This window comes from Amblyomma americanum, chromosome 9 (assembly GCF_052857255.1).
Source record: "Amblyomma americanum isolate KBUSLIRL-KWMA chromosome 9, ASM5285725v1, whole genome shotgun sequence".
In the NCBI taxonomy this organism is placed as follows: Eukaryota; Metazoa; Arthropoda; class Arachnida; order Ixodida; family Ixodidae; genus Amblyomma; species Amblyomma americanum.
In genome coordinates, this window is record NC_135505.1 from 127850772 (window position 1) to 127873743 (window position 22972).

General features: G+C 45.2%; 4 non-coding genes across 4 annotated transcripts; 3 read left to right on the plus strand and 1 right to left on the minus strand.

The window, feature by feature from the left end:
* Positions 1-12473: 12473 nt before the first annotated feature.
* Positions 12474-12546, minus strand: TRNAA-AGC (transfer RNA alanine (anticodon AGC)). The gene has a single exon. It is a non-coding gene; the product is annotated as a tRNA-Ala (tRNA).
* A 2491-nt stretch (positions 12547-15037) lies between these two features.
* Positions 15038-15129, plus strand: TRNAY-GUA (transfer RNA tyrosine (anticodon GUA)). Its single transcript is given in 2 exon segments — positions 15038-15074; positions 15094-15129. It is a non-coding gene; the product is annotated as a tRNA-Tyr (tRNA).
* A 3980-nt stretch (positions 15130-19109) lies between these two features.
* TRNAA-AGC (transfer RNA alanine (anticodon AGC)) lies at positions 19110-19182 on the plus strand. The gene has a single exon. It is a non-coding gene; the product is annotated as a tRNA-Ala (tRNA).
* Positions 19183-21066: 1884 nt separating this feature from the next.
* On the plus strand, positions 21067-21139 carry TRNAA-AGC (transfer RNA alanine (anticodon AGC)). The gene has a single exon. It is a non-coding gene; the product is annotated as a tRNA-Ala (tRNA).
* Positions 21140-22972: the final 1833 nt, after the last annotated feature.

Below are 22972 nucleotides of genomic sequence, written 5' to 3' on the forward strand. Positions count from 1 at the left end.
CCAAGCTATGGTAGTGTGGGCACGTGATCATGTGACTACGACCATTGGGTACATGACATTGACCCTTGAACTTGACATTTGATTTGAGACAGGGGCAACTACATCGACAATGAGCTTCAATGTCTCACAAGGTCGAACCGAGCTTAACTGCGGGGTGGTATGGCCCAAGCTATGGTAGTGTGGGCACGTGATCATGTGACTATGACCATTGGATACCTGAAATTGACCTTTAAACTTTACATTTGATTTGAGACAGGGGAAACTACATCGACAATGACCATCGATGTCTCACAAGGTCAAACCGAACTTAACTACGTTGTGGTATGCCCCAAGCTATGGCAGTATGACCACATGATCATATGACTATTATGATTGAGTTCCTGATCTTGAAATTTGATTTGAGACAGTGGAGACCATGCTTAACAGAGTTTCGCTCCTATTAATAAGTTTAAGCCACATTGAACCCCAGCCATTTTTTAAAGATTAATTTTCTTTAAGTTGCATTTAGTCCTCTGTTATTGGTTGCTGGTTTCGGTGACGAAGGCTGTGGGGCCGACGTAACTGTGGTCGCGGCGAAAACACGACCACGATGCAACGTGCTTACATGAACGCGTACAACGCACATGCCGCATTGATGGCACAATGACGCCGACGCCGGGACCGACGAATGACGAAGCGCAAAGTATAACGTTCGGCGCACCTGTAAAGCTTGCGCAAATGCTGTTTCATGAAAAAAAAATAACAGCTGTAGCTGCGCGACCAACTGGCGCCGCATGTTTCCTGCGACCAGGGCCGTGCCAGTCATGCTTGTTGTCGGTCGTTCAATTTTTCCTATCATTAGGAATGACTTCACAATGAAATGAAATGGTTACGAAACGTCGCCAAATACGGCATACGGCCGACGGTGGCGGGTTAGCAGTTACAGCTGCATGACATGTGCTTCTTGGTGGCGCTGCTGCTGCAAAGACTGATTTCACTGCTGTAAACACCGTAACGTAATTTGAACAAAATCACATCAGGCTTAACCTACACAGATTAAAACACTTCAATAGTTTATTTTCCAAAGAACGCTGCAGCAAATACAAAGCCTTAGCTACCTGAAGTATTCCTCTATCCTGGACCGTCGTCTTTGTTGCGGACTGGGTGGCTGTCACGAAGCCATGTCGCATAGCCCCAGTGGGTGGCTTGCTCCCTCCGTCTAGCGTCCTCGAATTCCCCTTCGTACTAACGACATTTTGGCCACCCTGCACAAGGCCTCTCCTAACTAGAGGCCCATGCAGCTACGGAAGGAAAAAGTGACAGAAATATCAAATCCAAACAAGCAACGTTAAAGCAAGCTGGACGCCTTTATGGTTTGAAATGCGGAGTGAGAAAAAAAAAACCTGGGCGTGTTTAAGTTCCCCTCTTTCCTTTGGTTAGAGGCGATTGCTTGATGATGGGCGCCAAAAAACTGGATCGCACGAAGGGGAATTCGTGGACGCTAGTAGGAGGGAGCAAGCCACCCACTCGGTTCATGCGCTATGACCATGGTTAGAGCGCTCGGCTACTGGTCCGGAGTTCCCGGGTTCGAACCCGACCGCGGCGGCTGCGTTTTTATGGAGGAAAAACTCTAAGGCGCCCGTGTGCTGTGCGATGTCAGTGCACGTTAAAGATCCCCAGGTAGTCGAAATTATTCCGGAGCACTCCACTACGGCACCTCTTTCTTCCATTCTTCTTTCACTCCCTCCTTATTCCTTCCCTTACGGCGCGGTTCAGGTGTCCAACGATATATGAGAAAGATACTGCGCCATTTCCTTTCCCCCGGAAAAAAACCAATTATATAAACCAACTATGGCCATGCTTGTTGAATAACTATAGAGAGTTCGTCCGTTCGGTCGTGTGCTCTTCGCATTCGCCATGTACATTCTTTTAGACGGTAATCTGACCTTATTGGACGTCACGGAGTCGTCCACAATCCCCGCTCGTCGCTAATAGCAGACATCAATTAATTCGAAAACCCCGAAATTGCCGCCTTCCATTTCTACAAAAAAAGTCAATCTGCAAACATCTGTGATTGCGGCGAAACCGGGTGCTTCTCAGGCACCACCGGAGTCCTTGGCTCATTGTTAACACGGTCATCTTCATTTCTCGTCAGGGGGGACTTGTGCCGTCATGCGTCGCGGCCTCCTGTACCGCAGCTGTTGGAAGGAAGCGATTTAACCTGCGACAATAGAGGGTCATCAAAAGAGCCGGTCAGGGACGTGCGCCAGTCTCTGCAAGTAATTGGAGAACGCTGGTGGCTGTTTCTCCTCACCCATTCTACAATTAGGCGTCTTAATTTCTCCAGGGTTGAAAAAATGCCCGAAGGACTCGTGCTTCGCCTCTGAACAAGAGGCCACCAGGGATATGCGTCGGTGGTTTCGTCAGTAGCGACTATAATTCTTCCATGAAGCGTCCGTGGCGGAAATTCAGCGCTACTGGTGAAAATCATTTTTATTTGTTTATTTATCGTGACTTCTCGTGTACAGACCGCAGCTGCTTTATAACCCGCAAGGTTCAATTCTAGCTGAAAAAAAATAGGGCTAGATTGTCCACACACGTTACACAGTCATTACCCAGTGTGTAGTCCACACCCAGTTGTACGAAGAGTGTTGGGCATCGGTTGCTATAAAGGGCGATTCTCAGCACCTATAGATACTTCGCGAAGCCCAAAATTTCAAATTTTAACATGTATAGCCCGCAGGCTGCGTACCAGAATTTATGGTGCTTAGACCTCACACGCCTCCAGGGAGGCATTTGGACGGGGTTAGTATGCGCACCAGTATGTAAATAAAAGTGATCAGATAATCGTTGCGGCAAGTACAAGTCGCACTTACTGTCACAAAAGAAAATAGGGACAATGTAAAGAAAAGTTAAAGCAAATATTGAAGTACAAAACAACTAACATCACCAATACAGGAAACAGAGATCCCGATAACACTCAAAACACGTCTAGAAGCTCTCATTGATCGCTTACTATTTAGAAAAGCCTAATAGAATCACTTTCTGCAGAGAATTTGGCGTGCAGACAACGCACGGTGTGCACGTGGCCACGAGGATGAAGATGTATCTCATATGTTACTGATTGCTCAGAGCATTACAGTTTTATGACCAGACTGAAGAGGGACTTGACCACCTTAATAAAAGGCCTGTCAGTCTCCAAAAGGCGCTAGGTCCTAAGCCAACGCATGCATGCAGAAACGGGCGACTATAGCACTGAGATCTTTCCTTGAGGAAAATGATCAAAAGGGACTATATTTTGCTTGAGTAAATTTTGTAACTCTTCACTTTCCTGGCAATCACATTTATATGTTTTTATCATTTATCTGATGCTGTTATTGTTGCTGCTCTTTGTTCTTATTTCATGAAGTTGTGGTTTTTAACCCTTTTCTGTGAGTAGGACATATTATAGCCTGCAGTATATCAGCTTTTTAAGTCATCAGGTAATATCATTGGTATATCATATGTTTAGTAAACATTCTGGCGTGTCCACAGTATTATTTGCACTGTGAATAGTGTGTGTTGTAGCTGTACTTTGTTGAGCGTTATGTCGCCACTTTCAGTGTTTTTCTTCCATTATGTGGAAAAGAGTAGCCGGCACCATAATCAAGCAGCAACATCGCCTTTTATGTCCAGGTCAATAAAAATTTGAAGAAATGAAGTGAACAATGCATTGTTAAAGAGGCCAAATAAAATATAGGATGAAAAAGTCACACACGAAAAAAAAATGGGTACATATATCCAAAATCGATTTCTTCCTCGAAAAGAGGCCATGTCACATATTGGTCTGCATGAAACATTTTTCCTTGCTCCACTTATGAAACATTGAAACCGTCAGACCACATGCCTTATTGAACGCTCGTGGTACATGCGAATGCTTTGGATACTGTAAGACTTCTCACCACCAAAATCGGATTTTTAAAGGAACAGCAAGGCAGTTTTCTTTTATTCGAAACCACAGGCTCGAACAGAGCAAGGGTTTAAATCAGAAAATGGTGGTCAAGCAACTAAGCTTATTTATCTCACAGAAAGATACGGTAACTCATAAGGAAGGAAAATGTGTTAGCAGCCATTTAGTATAAACCGGGGGTCAGTGAGCTTGCGTTGCATTCAAACAGAAAAATTTTGAAAGCCAGTTCAGTCATGCAGATAAGTAAAAGACGGCCAAAGTAAAACAGGTCAGCAACGGTGAACCTAAGTTCAGCGTAGTCAGACAAAGCACTCTGGTGGCCACAGGTTATTGTGTTGTAAAAAGTTATTTGTGTCCAGACAGTGGCATGGCTAATGCATGAACCAGGAAAATTCCCTGGTGTGACCGCATTCTGTAGCTTTAATTTTTCAATCAAAATGGTCGCCAAAGGCACAGAAGAGTATTATTAACAAAGAAAAGCAAATATTTATTGGAGAGATTTTGTCTGGCCATTCAGTTATTTTCAGCAATTCTACATGTATCCTGAATCTCAACCCACCTAGTCCTTATTCACCGAAACAAAACAAAGGACAAAATAACGAAGGCCTAGGACATGAATGGAAACAATACAATAAGCATCTATTGCAGGGAGAAGGCAATACAATCAACACGTTTTGCGCCTCACTGCTCAAAGTATTCAGCACGTGTACATGGACCGGTTAGCACCGTCGGAGGCCATTCAGATGTCGTGACGGCCCCGATCTACTTATACATGGCGAATGGTATAAGTCGCACAACTATCAACGCGGTAACAAAGAGGGAATATGAAGGTTACTGGGATGCTAGAGCACGAAGGATTGAGATAGCATATAGCGATGAATTATAGGCTTCATGGAGACTGCCGACTGAGAGATTTGTTGTTCAGACGAAAGAAGACACTGTAGCCTGCGTCTGTGTCTTCTGTGTCTTTATCTTCTATGTATTTGCTTTTTTACTTACACTGGTGCCAAGCTTAATAACGAATCACCAACTTTCTGCATTACTTGCTCATGAACATACAGAGTTGGACAGCTTGGCCTGAAGGGACGGAGAGACGGCCAGTTACTGACTACTGCGATTTATAGATGATATAACGTAATAGATAACACAAGAAACACCGGCAAAAGAGGAGAGATGCGCTTCGCCTTGGCCTTCAGTCGTGTTGCCGCGGCTTCATGGAGCCGATATTGATTTTGCCAATGGTCCATCGTTTATGGTTAGGTTTTCCAACCCTGTACACGCTGCTGTTTATGCTGTTTATTCCAAGCGAAACAATGGCTGCTGGTCTATGGCATTCGGCTGCTGAGCCCAAGGTAGCGGGATAGAGTCCCAGCCATGTTTGTCGCATTAAGATGAAGACGAAATGCAAAAACGGCCATGTATTGTGCGACGCCAGGGCACGTCACAGAACTACAGCCAGTGGAAATTATTTCGAGCTCTCTACCACGGCGTCGCTTATGCCGCATACGCTACGTAGGGATGTTAAACCCCGTACACAAGAAACCCCAACGTACTGCCTATTAAAACTTCGGTTCGCTTTCCTCGATATCCGTAGTCCGTGCATACGCACACTAATGTTTTAGCTGTGAGGTCAAAGCATCTGTTGCAGAACAAGCACGGTCGTATTACTAAGAATAATGTTGAATTAATACAGTTTTAAAATCCACCCATAGACTTTCGGTTTTTTTAATTTGGTACACTGCGCCTCAAACCTATTACAACAGTGACCATAACGCCATGTACTGAAAGACGCAGCGGCGGGTGAATAGTTGTAGTTCTCGGCTGCTGACCCGAAACCCCTGGGTTCGATCCTGGCCGCGGCGCTAGCATTTCAATGGAGGCGAAATTCTAGAGACCAGTGTACTGTGCGATGTCAGTGCACGTTACAGAACCCAAGGTGGTCGAATTTATCCGGAGCCCTCCACTACGGTGTCCCTCATAGCCTGAGTCGCTTTGGGACGTTAAACCACTGAAAACAATAAAACGATAAACAATTAACTGAAACTTGAGCTCAACCGTCAGAGCTGCGTAGAAACCGAAAAGACGCCAAGGCAAGCGCAGGACATTAAATTGTAGGTACACTATATTTAAAGGGGTCATTTCACACAGTTTGGTGCCTTATGATTTGACTCTGCGTCTGCAGTGCTTGCGCTGAATGTTCAAAGGCTGACGAAACAGTTTGTCATTAAGGGTTTAAACCGCAGCGCGGAAACTGCGAAGCAAAAGGGAGGAAATGGGCAGTAAAAATAATTGGTTTGTTAAGAGACCGGTGTCCTATGTGAAGTTTTGTTTGTTACTGCCGTTCTTTAATGTGAGATACAACCTGGCTGTATAGCATAATTACTCGTCTTATGTCACTTGCTGAGGCGTTGGGGGTGCTGATAAATAGATCATAGATTTTATACGCGGCCGCACCTGCCGAAAAATGCACCGGTAATAAATCCCCAAATAAATTCGGAGCCTTGAACCAGGTAGCCATTAAACTCCGTCTGGCGGCTTCTGCGCCACATGACTTAGGACTAATTATTAAGCAGCATTTTGTATGCGACAAAACTGGCATTTTTATCGCTCATCCCACCACTATGAAACTGGGTACACAAATGTATATATTTGGAGACATTTTGGGGTAAGACTACAAAGTTCGGTTGTTCGTGCACCCGCTCGGTGTCAAAAACTTCAAATCATCAAATACAAAGAGCATGCAAGCACATACACTCCATGTTTTGACATGTCAATTAAAAACAGTGCGCTGTGTTTGAGCAAGCTAGGTAGCCAGAAAAGGAAGTGATTTTATCTGCAGAGTAATTATAATCGGTTTTTCCCAGAGCGGAACCATACGGTCACACGGGAAAGTTGTCTGTAGTAAACTACTCTCTTGCTTAAAATAACGAGATGCATGGCACTTTCCCGTGAATACTTCGGACCAATTTCGTTTCCGTCTTGGTGGCGCTACTGTAGTCAAACCAGTTTTGCTGCCTCGTGGCCGTATGTATTTAGCTCAATTGGTCGAGTGTGTGGTCCCTACGGGCGGTGACCATTACTCAAGCCGACTCCATTGAATAATGTGTCTTCAACTAGATACATTCGAGAAGTTCACTCAGCTTTCGTTTTTATCCAGGCGACCAACCACGGCAGAAATCTGCAGTCGCCCGCTTGTGTAGAAACTACAGGATGGAAAGCAAAATTCAGACGGAAGCCACCGTCTATATGATGATCAATATGACCGCAAGGTTTCAATACAAGCGTCTACAATTTTCAATAAAACCCTGAATATTTTATAACAATATGACGCTTAAATAGTAAGGCCGCCACTCTACTGCTTGCTAGCGCATATACACACGGCGTTAAAAGCGCCTCATCTGCACCTCCCCACTTTCTGGAAATCGATAAATGGGTGTTTAGGAAGGCAATGTGATGCGTGGAATCTTGATCAGAAACAGGTAGCCTTCTTATGCGTCATTTTCTTCCCTCCCCTTTTTATTATGATTATCATATGTCATCATCAGGCTAACAACGTTGAATGCATGACAAAGCACTCGCCCTTATCTCTCCAATTAATCTTGTCCTGCGCCAGTTGCGGCCACCTTATTGACGTAAGCTTCTTAATCGCATCCACTAAATCCAACCTCTGCAGCTCTTACCCTCTCTGCGAATCCACTTCATTAGGTTAAACGAACATCGGTTAGCTTCCCGTCACAATGCATACTCTGCCCATGCATTCCCATTTCGTCTTCTTGATTTTCTCTTGATTTTCTCTTGATTTTCACCACGGTACCATTTTTTTGACGTTCAGCCATGCTCCTGTATCTCGAACTTACCGCTATTGTTTTCCTTTCTGTAGCTCGCTGCGGTGTTCCCATCTTAAGCACAACGCTTTTAAATGGCCTCGAGTTTATGCTCAACAGGTGAGTACTGGCCAGGTGCAAGTTACTTTCCTTCGGGGGCATACTCCTAAGCAACTATTCATGACCTGAGTGTACCTGGCAAATGTACTCCATCCCTTTCTTAATTTTCTAGACAATTCACTCTTCTTGCTATACCTTAATATAGTGGCTCCTTTTTTTTAACTCACATAGAGAAGTCATCTAATCGGCCTCACGAAAGACAGCACTAGTATTCCTCACACGGAGAACGCTGGATATAGGATTGAGCGGACGCTGCTTGTCTGCGCTCCGTGGATTTTTCGTCCTGTGCGCGCAAGATCCATTCGCAGTTCCACATTTTTGTCCGGATCAGACGTATAACGTCGAGGACTACTCGTGGATACGCTTTGATCCCAAGAAGTGACTTTCTTGGCATTATGCGGGACTTTAAAACCCAAGCCAAAACGTGGGATCGCTAAGCCTCGCAAGCACTTCGGCACCGGGCCCGGCGTCCGTTGCCGCGTTCGGCCTGACCAGCGAGCAGCTACTCCGCTACGGCTTCGACGATGGATGTGGACCACACCCATGGCTACGACCCCGAGTCTGGAGGATTCGGAAGTGTTCCGAGCAGCAGCAAACAAGGCGAGGGGAACTTTGATAATTCACAGCGAGAACCTGGATGGAAGACGATATACCTCAGGGCAGGACAGCGTGCACAAGGGCACTGGGCTCCGAAGGCATACGATGACGACCCGAAGTCACCAGCAGCGGATCCCACGAGCCGCAAAAGGCTCCCGAGACTGCCTGACCTCGACAAGTATGAATTTAAAGTGATTATCAAGCCGAGAGACTGTTTGGACCTAAAAATTTCGGGTGGGAGTGTACACCCACTTAACGTCGCGTTCGAAAACGCGTTACGTGGCAAGACGCTACGTGCCAAACCTTACATCAGAGATTTTGAAGAGCAAAACATCATCATCGCGACAGCTTCCCATGTCGAAGACGCCACAGTACTTGCGAAGATCGATCACATCAACCTAGACGGGAAAAAGTACCACCTCAATGCCTGCGTGAGAACACCGCAAGACTCATGCAAAGGGGTGGTGCACGGGATTGACCCCAACGCATCAGACAGAGACCTAGAGAAAGACTTTTCCTCAGAAACCCAGGAAATATTAGGCGTCCGAAGGCTCGGCAGATCCAACTCGGCGGTGATACTGTTCAGTGGATACAAAGTCCCTTTCTTTGTTACGTACGGGTGGATCGAGCGCAAACGTTTTCTTTATAGGAAAACTAGACCGTTTTGCGTACTGTGCGGCAGGGAAGGACATAGACCGGACGTCTGCCCCAGCCCAGCTGAATCGAAATGTGACTCGTGCGGCAAGCTGAATCCCGGGGAAGCTCACGATTGCACCCCAACTTGTGCGGCATGCCAGGGGAATCACGACACCTACTCAAGAGAATCACCTACTCAGGGGAATCACCACACCTACTTTGATATCGCACTAGCGATATCAAAGAACAGCAAGGCAACGGTTATGTCCGACTCACAAGCAGCGGTACTCAATTACCTCAGAGGCCGCGTGGGCGCTCCGTGTGGGGAAATTTTGGAAAGGTCTAATCCTTCCAACATCCAGATCTTCTGGACGCCAGGGCACCTCTCAACGACGGGCAATGAGCCGGCCAACACAAAGCTGCTCGAGCTCTCCTCCACCGAGCGTCTGGCACGCAGCCTCTCTCTGACATAGTTGACAACCCCTCATCCTTACTAAGCTACGCAGAAATTACGGAGTACTATAAGATCACAAGAAGGGATTATCCTCTTCCTCACAAAACCCTAAGTAAATATGAAGAGCACATAATCAGACGACTACAAACTAATACTCTGCCCAATCCTTACCTAATGAGTAAATGGTACCCAGAAACCTACCATTCGTCCTGCCCCTTCTGTGGAGCAGTTGACACACTCTTTCACGCGGTTTGGGAATGTCAAGAAAACCCAGACTTGGACAGCAATCCCGATCCGACTCATGAGCGCTGGGAGGCAACCCTTCATAGCCACAGCCCCGCCGCGGTGGCTCAGTGGTTAGGGCGCTCGACTACTGATAATAATAATAATAATTGGTTTTGGGGGGAAAAGGAAATGGCGCAGTATCTGTCTCATATATCGTTGGACACCTGAACAGCGCCGTAAGGGAAGGGATAAAGGAGGGAGTGAAAGAAGAAAGGAAGAAGAGGTGCCGTAGTGGAGGGCTCCGGAATAATTTCGACCACCTGGGGAACTCCCGGGAACTCCGCCCGGGAACTCCGGATCAGTATACTACTGATCCGGAGTTCCCGGGTTCGAACCCGACCGCGGCGGCTGCGTTTTTATGGAGGAAAAACGCTAAGGCGCCCGTGTGCTGTGCGATGTCAGTGCACGTTAAAGATCCCCAGGTGGTGGAAATTATTCCGGAGCCCTCCACTACGGCACCTCCTTCTTCCTTTCTTCTTTCGCTCCCTCCTTTATCCCTTCCCTTACGGGAAGTAAGGGAAGGGATAAGGGAGGGAGTGAAAGAAGAAAGGAAGAAACAGGTGCCGTAGTGGAGGGCTCCAGAATTATTTCCACCACCTGGGGATCTTTAACTTGCACTGACATCGAACAGCACACGGGCGCCTTGGCGTTTTGCCTCCATAAAAACTCAGCCGCCGCGGTCTGGTTCGAACCCGGCAATATCCAAGAGAATAGGGGCCATATTTTGAAGATAACTTCGTAGGCAATACTCAGATATCGCTTGGCCCTGGGGACATTTTTAAATATGACAATTACACCTACCTTGAAAGGCCGGGAACAAGCAGGGACACCACGAAATTAAAAGGCGCTAAGAGCATCCGTATACTTGCGTTTGTTTGCAACTGTTTCGATAAGTGGTCGACAGTGCATGGAGCCGTGCGAAAATAAATTGAAGAACGGTCCCGCAATCTTAACTCTCTTTAGCGATTGCTACAGTGTGTGTTGTCATCTCGCCACTGTGTTGACGAAAAGGGACGGGCACTCAGTTTCATGGCCGCTCAGAAGAGTCATTTTTTTTAAATTGTCTTGTATTGCTTCTAGCATACGCACCCATTTTTTATTTATAGGCTCAACATTTCCAAATTGCATTACGCGGCAACGCCTAATACAAGTTTTGGCACCAATATGGCTGTGGCTTGCTTGTTTTCATGCTCAGACCCTTTCAGGTATCTGTTTACATTCACCTCGCAACTGCTCTCTGTACTTGCAAACACAATCAGCGACAAATCAAGCGACATCTAATTCAGTTTGGGAGTAGCTATTCTTAGTTGAGGTTTTCGTTACACCGACGAAATTCAACAAAGAAATCCAATCATCCGGTAGCTCGGAACAAAAAAAAAACTATTGAATTGGAGCAGTAGGTTTTCAAATAGCTGCAAGCGAACAGGAGCTACGAACATCAACCTCGAAACAAGGCAGTATTTTTTCAACTTGTCTTTAAGCAGCTTCTCCGGGCAAAAAGGAGAGTTTATTTTCCAAGATATCGATGTGGCAGTGATTTTTCGGCCCTGATAGACATTATTGAAGGTAGCATAAAACTAGTAGACATAAAATAATTGATTTCATATTGTTTATTTGCTATCAGGACCGATAGGCTATTCAAAATAAAATGGGTTAAAAGCAAAGCTATAAGTGTATCCAGCCGTATATTGAATATAAAAAGATATCGTCCATTTTAGAAGGTGTCTAACACGGCGATTCCTTGACCTATCTCGTTGAGATGAGGCGCATTGATTCTGGCAGTCAGAATTCTGATATAAAAACTTTATGCATCGTTCCTGCCAGCATTAAGTGAGTACATGCATGTGATGGTATGAGTAGAGGAGAAATGATGAAGAGGGAGCTATATCCGAAATATGTTTTGCGATCTGTGGCTTATTTGGTCTCTCTTTATGCCCTCTCTAGACATCTAGCAGACTGCTGCAGCGTCTACGCCGAAGGGAAAGAAATCATCCGAGTTTTGGCTCAGGGTGAGATGAATGTCGCGGTCGTGTCTTTCGTACCATTTTGGTACGAACGCGATGCTGTTTGGATGCGACATATTGCGTCGCCAAAGTCCGTGTGGTTCGTCTTTGACAAGAGGTTCGTCCACTTTGTCAACTCCAAAGTACGACCCTCTTTTGCGTGGCCCTAGAGCAGGCATATACTGTCACTTGTAAGTCGTTGGAAAATCGTCCTAGTGACTATATTTAGTGAAACGGCGTAGTGTGGCCGTATGAGCTGATGGACGGCCTACGATAGGATGAGCGCTCCAAACCGACGTAACGTCAAACGCAGCTTCTACCCGCCGCGGTGGCTAAGTGGTTATGGTGCTTGGCTGTTGGCACAAAAGACGGGGATTCGATCCCGGCCGCGGCGATCTAATTTAGATGGGGGCGATATTCTAGAGGGCCGTGTACTGTGCGATGTCGGTGGACGTTAAAGAACCTCAGCCGGTCTAAATTTCCGGAGCCCTCCACTAGGGCATCCCTTACAGCCTGAGTATCTTTGGGGCGTTGAACCACATAAACAAAACCAAACCAAGCGCAGCTTCTAGTCTGTCATTTTTAGAGGGGTGGCAAAATAAATGTACCGAGCAATAAATAAAGTTTGGAGGTGCTGGGTATCGATCCCAGTACCTCTCGCATGCTAAGCGAGCGCTCTACCATCTGAGCTACACCCCCAACTCTGGGCTATAGTTAGAAAAGTCGGTCTGGTGGGTGAGCTTTTGCGGATTGAATCGAGGCGGATCCGAAGACTGCCGAACAAGAACACAGAGTATATTTCTACCCGCCGCAGTGGCTCGGAGGTTAGAGCGCTCGGCTACTGATCCGGAGTTCAGGGGCTCGAACCCGACCGCGGCAGCTGCGTTTTTATGGAGGAAAAACGCCAAGGCGCCCGTGTGCTGTGCGATGTCAGTGCACGTTAAAGATCCCCAGGTGGCCGAAATTATTCTGGAGCCCTCTACTACAGCACCTCTTTCTTCCTTTCTTCTTTCATTCCCTCCTTTATCCCTTCCCTTACGGCGCGGTTCAGGTGTCCAACGATATATGAGACAGATACTGCGCAATTTCCGTTTCCCAAAAACCAATTATTATTATTATTAGAGTAGATTTCCTTTCCTGAAATCGCTGCCAGCAGTCGTCGTTGGCCTTGACCAAGAGCGCCATAAGCGCCCAATCTGTCTTAGCGATCAGAGTAACCCAATGCCTGCCTTTACCACGTGTCCTCCCTTGTCTCGTTCGATCTGCTTCTGTCCTTTACTCACAACCCGAACATTAATTCACTCTTTCTAGATGCAGTACCATGCGGCCTTCTGAACAACAGGCATCCCATGAGTAGGGAACTTGTGTGAACGATAACTTCTGACAGAAATCGGCGGTGAATTTCAGTAATGCGGGCTTAATTTAAGAGAATTTCCGATTTAATTACTTCACAAACCGCGCAAGAGACGAACTTGCAGCCATTTGCTGCATAAAATACTAGCTTCCTGAACGCTCAGGATGTTATCTTCAATCTTGTTTTTGCGTAAATTACTGAATACTCACTTGCCTCCGCTTTGAGTTTAATTTCGTTCTGTTAGATTTTTTTTGTTTCTCTTTGGCGGCGGCGTCCATTAGAAAGAAGTCCATAATCGCTGTAAGCTTCCGGAAGAAATAGCGACTCATATAGTGTTGTGGCGTGCTTACAATAGCAAACTTGGGGACTAGGTGTGCCTTGATAGGCATTTTATTATCTTCCCGATTTGATTTGCGGCATTATCAGAAGTCTTGCTATTCAATGTTTTTAATGTCTCTCCTTTAGGCATGTTCTTAAGTGGCACAGCCACACCCGCGGTCTTCAGAGAACGTTTCGTATATATCCTTTGGTCTAGTGCCAGGTGAGGGGAGGCGCGAGTCTTGAAAAGATTTTTAAAAATGCGAAAATTTCGCTTTTTCAGCAGAATATTTGAGATAAATACACTCTAACGTACCTGCCTAATAAGCTTCGAGGTCTAAATTTGACCTTCGTCCCCTAAAATAGCTTTATAATTCGTGTCTACTAAACCTGGAAATCGTTATTTCGGAGCGAAATGTGGCAAGAGTTCGCGTCTGTCGCTTCCCACGACCTCGTCCCCGATAGCCGCCATCTTGGTTTTGTTTGACATCTGGGCCCCTTCCCCTCTACCTGGTCTTACTCACTACTGTTACATATCATCATCATCATCATCATAATCATTTTATTTTATAAAACCAATACATCAAAACTTAATTGGACCTATAGCCAGCTCGGCTAGTGAAAGGCCCAAATACATAATATTCACTAAAGAATGGCAGACATTCAAAATACATGTACAAAAAGACGTGAGATGCTACAATAGAGGCATTGCAAATATGTTAAGCACATACATATTCTGAAAAACAACAAAAAATAAATTTATGAATGTACTAAACTATGCTCAAACGCATTCAGTCCAACTCCGCTGTTTTTGAGGCCTCTCCAACGACCTCCGAATGGCTTTAGCTCGCATCAAATGCGATTGTCTCACATTCGTGCTTTTTGCCCACATGACTAGCATTACGGAAGTTTTTATTACGTTTTTATGGTGAAATTTCAATTCTTCTTATACCGTTGAATACAGAAAGAAATAAACTGTGGAGGTATGCTGTTTTGGTCTGCCTGAGTTAAACTTTCCGAGAGTCCCCGGTGGGCCCGATTAGTTACGGAATATGGACACGTGATAAAATAATCTAGCTTTCTCTCTCTTATTTCTGTCTGTCCTTTCGTCCACTTTCCCACGTGTAGGGTAGCGCACTAGGCCGCCTAGTTAACCACCCTGCCTTAACGTTCAACTTTCTCTATCTCTATCTCTGCACCGGCATTGCGTTGAAATATACACTCTGAGCCTTGATGAACTTATATGGATGGATAGTGCAAGGTATTCAAATACTTTAACTCTTGGAAGTGCCTTCGACAATGCTCGGAAGAGCTATTCAAGAGTAGACGGCATTGGCTATTGTTGCGGCAACTGGAAAAGGAAATCACCCGGCGTGAATTCGCTCGCGTCGGCGAGAGGCATGGCGCCGCAGAACCAGTTTTCGGGGCAAGGGTGCGAGACAAACCCGCTGTACAGTAATGTAGGTCATAACGCGTGTCGGCCGAGTCCACTCAAGTCGGCTTGCTTGTCTCTCCGTTCCGTCGATAGCTCAGTTGGTAGAGCGGTGGACTGTAGAGGTTCCTCCCACACGGTCATCCATAGGTCGCTGGTTCGAATCCGGCTCGACGGAGTATTCTTTTTTCTTTGCGACTGATTAACCTTTGGTGCCTCAATTCTCGAGAGCGCTGCTATATAAAATATTTACCGTTATGCACTATTTAAAGCTTTAGACTGGTAAATAAGTACACTAAATTCTTTGTTGCGTGTTTTTTTTTTTTGAACGCTGCGTGAGAAATAGGTATGGTGCATGGTGCGTGGAATATGCCTGCGCCCGCTAAATAAGTTACAGTAAAACTTTTTATCTGAACTTTATTCGATTTCTGCTTCAGCTGCAGTAGAGTGGCTTTGACGTCACAAAACTAGTCGCAAGGCGGATGTACTGTGGCAGCGTCGCTGCAGTAAAGAATATTCAAAAAAACCTCATTAGGCTCAAAAACGACGTATCTGAGTACTTAAACCAGGCGGTTTTGTCCATTTTCGCATCTCGCCTCTATCGAAATGCGGCCGCCTCTGACGATGTGGAACCCACGAGCTTATGATCAGCAGCTGAAGGCCGAAGCCACTCAGCCAGCGGGAGGGGGGGGGGGGGGGGGAGTATTAATGCTCCGAAGAGTCCCTCACAGGAGTCTACCTGCACTGTGTCGTAATGGAATAGTTTTCTTTTTTTTTTAGGGGGTTTAACGTCCCAAAGCGAGTCAGGCTATGAGGGAGGCCCGGGAATTTCGACCACCTAGGGTTCTTTAACTTGCACTTAAAGTACACAGGCCTCTAGAACTTCGCCTCCACCGAAATTCGACCGCCGCGGCCGGGATCGAACCCGCGTCTTTCGGGCCAGCAGCCGAGCGCCGTAACCACTCAGCCACCACGGCGGCTCTATATACATCAATGAGGTGTGCGTAACAAAATTTGCATTGGCGTTGTCCATCTTTACCTCCGCGCCCCAAATTGCGCCACTTTCTAATGAACCAGAATTCATCTTTCACTGCATGCATGTTATATATTGGTAGCATGAAAGCACTGCTTTTTTTGTGTCACACTGTCTCAAGAATGCATGCACTAATGAATACGACAATTTGCGTTGCCCTGCCCAGCGCTAACAGAAGTAAATGTGCCTGATGAATATGGAGGTCACCGCCACTGCATGTTTGTTTCGTAATGAAGTTGTTCTGATGAAGCCATTTTGTGACTTTTTGAGGTGCTTTCTTTAGTTTCTCAAGCAAATGAAAGAATCTGTCGAAATAACCGGAAGGCGGCCGGCTTAGGCCGCAGGAGACATTCGCATCAGAGCATAGAGTAAGCAGCTCGCAGTTTGAGGTGAGTGCATACAGTTGAGTAATTTCGTAACAGGTGATGGTTTCTTCGATTAAAACAAGGGCAAAACACCCCCCCCCCCCTTTTGCCCCTTCTCCGCCTATTCGAATGATTTCGACCAAAAGGCAGGTATCAAGACGCAATGAATACGTGTGATTTCTTGTGGCGCATTGTTTCGGTGGACTTAACAAGAGAAAAAAAGCTATACGGAACATTTTAACAGCGAGCGTCAGTTCGGGTCATGCGCTCGTCCTGTGTTTCTTCTGCTCCGGTCTTGGCCTTTCGTTTGGTCTTTGCCTTTCAATATGTACCACCAGCTCGCCCGTTTGGCTGTCCTCTTCTTTATTGGCGAAATATCGCACGTTTTAGTAAAAAAAAAATAGCCAGCTATTTTTCTTTTCGGTAGTTTTAACTTCACTTGTTGATGAATCATTTAAAAAAGGAGCTAAAAAGCACCACAGCAAATATCGATAAAAAACATAGAAAGTTCGCCTATGTGCTTGACACAGGGTGATGCACGAAGTATCTACTTTCCTGGCATGAATTTTTGCATGCCGCGTCCACACATGCTTCCACGTAACTCGTTCTCGCTTTTTTTTCGCTATAGATTACTTCCACGGCCGCTGGCTTGAATCGGACTCATACGCATACATTTCTCTTCTTTAGTTTCGTCAGCCATGACTAAATGCATGACTTATGGCCTGCATGAAATTGTTGACCCTTGGGCTCTTGTCTGAAGCTCCGTGCTGTTAACATGTAACACAGTTGTTCATGAACATGTATTTCTGGATTCATTTCTCTCTTCTGCAGCGTCTATTGTCGGACAACATTAAAAGAACAAAACCATCAGTTTTCTTCGCACCTTCATTCTGTTTCTTTCTTTTTAAAGTGTGTGCAACAATTTTTTTTATTTCTGTCATGTATGTCAGGCCTACCTCCTGAAGTTCGGCCACATTTGCATTAAGAAGTTTTGTCTTCATGGTATGCTTGTTACGCTTCCATAATTTCAAAATACATAGTGGTTTTCTAACTTTTTGACAAGAATAGTAAAAAAAAGTGTGATCAGTACAGTTGCTCTTCCTCGCGTTAAGGAAAGTGTATTTGTCAGTATGTAACGTCATAATGTAATATTACTGTAACGGCCTTGTCTAAACAAAAGTATTGGAAAATAATTATGTATGTAGGTAATCACCGCTGCACCTTTGTGTCGGTACAAAGTTGTTTTCATGAAAGGATTGTGGACCCTCCGCGGTGGCTCAGTGGTTTGGGCACTCGGCTACTGATCCCGAGTTCCGGGCTCGAACCCGACCGCGGCGGCTGCGTTTTTATGTATGAAAAACGCTAAGGCGCCCGTGTGCTGTGCGATGTAAGTGCACGCTAAAGATCCCCCAGGTGGTCGAAATTATTGTGGAGCCCTCCACTACGGCACGTCTTTCTTCCTTTCTTCTTTCACTCCCTCCTTTATCCCTTCCCTTACACGGCGCGGTTCAGGTGTCCAACGATATATGTGAGACCTAAACTGCGCCATTTCCTTTCCCCCAAAACCAATTATTATTATTATTATTATTATTATTATTATTATTATTATTATTATTATTATTATTATTATTATTATTATTATTATTATTATTATTATTATTAAACGATTTATTCCCTTGTTCAGGTGCTTCCTTCAGTTTTTTTGGTGTCAACGTATTGAGAATATTGTGCTCAACATACGCTTCGTGGGAAGATGGTGGACATTAAGAAACACTCAATGTGGGTACAAAGAGCGCTCTTCGAAGCAACTTACTTAAGAGAGGAGTCAAATCCCCATAAGGAAGCTGCGGTCAGTGTTCAAGAGGGTAGCCAGCGGTTGCAAATGAGGCAGCTAGCAGGGACCTGTGTATACCTTGTGACTCATTACAATGCTGCACCGTACTCAAGTGGCAACCGATCCAAGACAGCGCCACTGATGACTCATCACTCTTCGCAGTTCACACAAGGCGGATTTAAAGTGGTGGCGGAGGCTGGGCCGAAAAGTGGTTTAGCGCGACTGCAGCACAACCAGAGGATGGGGGGCAAAACACTCATATAAAGAAATGATAAAGCTACAAAATTGGAATGTAATCTGCCAATAGAAAAGAAAAAATATATTAGCACCTTGTTTTATGAAAGAGGTAAGTCATTTTATTAAAACCTGGCAAATTTTGTATTTCTGCAACACTCTTGACCTGCCCCCTATTCATGAGTGTGCGGTGCATTACAGCGCGTCTTTGCAGGCCTTGTTTCGATACCCGGCTAACCCGGCCACAGTGGCATCATGCATGCTTCGCCAGTGTCTGGAAGTGTTGCTGCCTTTCTATGCTGCCCCTCCTTTACCAGTCACTTTCATTGCGTTCCCAATTGCACATTAACAAGTCCATAACTAGCAGGAACTCGAGCACATTTGACTGGCAAAGGTTGGGGCGCGCTGAAAGGCAGCAACCTTCGAGAGGTACGGGCTCGAAAACGCGGATTCTACAGAAAGACCGCTTTATAATTCGCGCCAAAAGCATACGTATGCGTGACGTCATTCTACGTCACGTTTGCGTAGTTTGCCCTCCAAAATCCAGGGGGCGCTAGAGTGCCCACGAGCCGCCATTTTTTGGACCAATGGGCGTCTATGGAGCCTTCGCTACCAGTGTACATCTACCTTGGTTCACAGCGCAATGTGCATCAATTCTCTTATTCGGAACGTCTCACAACTTTGTGAGGGTCGGGGGTGTAGCTCAGATGGTAGAGCGCTCGCTTAGCATGCGAGAGGTACTGGGATCGATACCCAGCACCTCCACTGAACTTTTTTTATTACCTTAGAGAGTACCCTTTCTCTACTACGAAAGGCTATGGTAACATACAGTGGTCGAGGCTAAGAGTCACATATTTTTGTCGTTTGCAGCTTTTGACTTCGTATTCTAATAGCAGAGTACAGTTCACGATGTGTATCCTTCGTTAAAAAAAGAAATATTCACTTTTTGGCCATTCCTTAACAAAAGAATCGTGGTACGCAAAATGAACGCCAATCATTTGCTAGTAACTATTTAATCCTGCCGGATGCCTACCCCTCACTATGAGCCATGTAAATTTCAGATGTAAGAACTCTGAAAACCTAATGTTTTTTTTTTTTAATGACGCTTGGAACAGTGATCAAAGAACTACTTGAAAAAAAATTTCAGGTGTTTCAGGTGATGCAAAAAATTTCTTTACTTATATCAAATCTGTCTGTGTGAATATTTTTTCGCGAAAAGTACTACAAACAACCGTTATCTCGGAAACAATCGAAAAATAAAAAAGGAATTCTTTCTTGTGAAGTTAACATATTCCCATCAGCCGTGCGTTCACATATATGTGCTGAGCCTGGATGAGCATATTTTTGCGCAAGTATATAAAGGTTCAACTAGTTTTAGAACTCTGAGCAGCGCCTTCGAAGTTGCTACAAAGTGAACTTCAGCAGCTGCCAGCACAGGCGGCTGTTGTAGCCATTAAAAAGAAAAACTGCCACGCCTGAATTTTCTCGTGTCGCTGAGATGCATAGCGCAGCTGAGCCGGTCTTCAAGAGAAGAGGTGAGAGAGGCGCCCGATGTACGGCGTTGTTGGTCAAAGCGCATATCACCAGCACCCACTCATGTCGGATTGGTACGTCCTCCGTGCCTTCGATAGCTGAGTTAGTTGAGCGACGGACAGTAGATGTGCGCTCCACTGTAATCCATATTTCGCTCGTTTGAATCCGGCTCAAGGGATGGGCCTTTTTTTGCTTCACAAAGATATTGACTCTGCCTCATCTCTGCAACTCCGCACTCTTCGAATGTGGCACACTTGATTGTGGACGTGTTGCTTTCTTTTTCACCGTCCATTGTCAGACAACTTTAAAAAACTGTGCGTCCAACTTTCGTGCATTTCTATTCTACGTATTTCAATATTAACTTTGCGCAACAAATTTTTGTTTGCCTCAAGCATGTCTGGCCTCGCGCCAGCAGATTGGCCTCATTTACATTAACAAGGTCTTGTTTTCAGGTATGTATGGTATGCACTCACAGCTTCAAAATGCTTCTCTTTTTCTCACTCACCGACAAGAAAGAATTAATAAAACAGTACCATCAGTGAGGTTGCTCTTCCTCTCGCTGAGGAAAGTGTATGTGCCAATATACGCATGGAGGAACTCGCCACTGCATGCTTGTTTAGGTGGAAAGTTTTTTTTTGCGTGCCGATGCTTACTTCATTTCTTTAGTGTAAATGTACTTTGAAGATTGGGGTAAGCGCACTTTTCATGGAAGAACGACGGGTTTAAAGAAACGCGCACTGTTTACACAAAGCGCCATCTTTCACACAAAACAGGAGACGCAGAATTGACATCTGAGCTAGTTGGTTGTTCATTTTCAAAAATTATATAAAGCGCACTTAGGACAACAGACAAGGGAGACCAAACAACACAAGCGCTTAGGAGACGTCTCAAGCCTGCAAGCGCATCGCCGCGTGCACTGTTCAAGAGGGTAGCCAATGGTAGCGAAAGAAACAGCTAGCGGAAAATCCTTTAACCCTGTAGACTCATTACAATGCGGCACCGGGCTCTGGGAGCAACAAGTACCAGATTGTACCACTGCTTTTATCTCCTGCTTTTTATTTAAGGCGTAGTGCATGGAGTCTCTTGTGAAGGACGTTTCAGAGCTGTGTTCTCGTCGGGGGTGTAGCTCAGATGGTAGAGCGCTCGCTTAGCATGCGAGAGGTACTGGGATCGATACCCAGCACCTCCACTTTGTTTTCTTGTTTTGCTGCATTCCGGGACCACAGTTCCACTATGCCAAGAATTATGCTAACACGTAAGGAGCTGGACACCAACGGTCCCTGAATTGCGTTGTCTGTGCAACGCTTTTTACAAGCAGAGAATGTTTCACGATACTGACTCCAGTTTAGAAAAGCTTCTCCATTTGGGTACCATTTAAGGAGGCAATGAAAGTGATGTTCCAGGAAGCCGTGCATTTAGTAGAAATATCTAAACCCTGCCGCACGCCTGACGGCTGAATGCAGCTTTAGTTCAGCGCTATGTGCTCTCGGCGCCGCATATTGCGATTTTGTTTTGTGGCGATACTACCGTTCGCTCCACTGTTGGAAGCATTTCTGAGAAAGCAGTAAATCCAGGGCTGTTTACTAACGTTTATTCAACTCCGTTGGGCGCTGCTCTTATTCTTGAGGGATGAAAATCTTTTTCTTGCCATTGAGCAAGCACAGGATGACTTAAAGGCCGAAGTGTATTTGTGCTGCGTACGAGCAGAATTTCTTATGGAAACATTTCAAAGGCAAGCAATACAAGAAGGCGTACTTAGGTTTGAATGTAAGACAGTAGAACACAAGTGTCCAAATAACCTAAATGCGATAGCACATAACTTTCCGAAGGGCACACGGACATTTACTGCCAAATATTTGCGTTCTTCATGTTTAGTCAGGTATTCGTGTATAGCGAAAAAAGACACAAGTGATTTCTGGCCTGGCACCATTTGTAGATGCCTTGAACCTAACGTTGCATATGGTTGCCAAATAAAAAGAATTGTGAAAGGCAATAAAACGCGAAATTCAATTTGGGCTGGCAGGTATTATAAAGAATAAGCTATAAATCTAAACACTGCACTCTCCACCTTGAAGTAAACTATAATAACTTAAAGTACAAAAAATGAATTGACATAAATGGAGTAGAGGAGAGGGCGCAACTTGCGGGGAGAAGGGAATGTAATGAGCATGGCGTATTTTGCGCTATGATGTGCGATGTCAGCGCTCGGGTAAAGAACCCCAAATGGTCCTAATTGATCTGCAGAATTTCCCTACGGCGTCCTCATAGCTCATGTGCCGCTTCGGGACGTTAACCAGAAACTATTTTTTTTTTACACAAATTGCATTAGGGCAATTTAAAAAGGCGGCAGTCATTAATCCTCGTTAGAGTTAAAGGAGCTCCGAACCTGTCTGCATATCTGAAAAAAGTTTTCGCTTGTTTTTTAATAGAGAAGCCATGAGTTGAATCGCAAGTCCTTAGTGATAGTTTGGGCGCTATGGCGGAACTCTTTACCGCTTATCTTTTATAAGTTATTTTTTGTATGAGTGGTACAAGCTTAATGAATTCCTAATTTCAGGAATGAGGTAGAGTTATTGGGAATATCAGAAATGTATTACTGTCCGTTTTTTTTTCGGCGTTGCGATCACAAATATGAAAATTTAGTGATGTAAAATGCACATTACCTACTGATCGCGATAAGTATGCAACCTCAACCGCTATATGAGCATACCGCTCGTTTTTATTCCCACTCGGTATTTGTTAACCACTTGTAGGAATATGCATTGAAGGCGAAGCGTTGCTTAACGGGAAAAAGGTTTAGAAGTTTTAGACGTTTATCGCTTGAATCAGCCAGTCATTTTAACACACTCTTGTTTTCCAAAGGCTATATAATTGAACTTCAGACGGGCCCCTAAAGACGCAAATGCGAAGAGGTGCAACTCGTTCGACGTTGTTTGGTTTGCGGTTTGGTTTGCGGGGGTTTAACGTCCCAAAGCGACTCAGGCTATAAGGGAACGCCGTAGTGAAGGGATACGGAAATTTC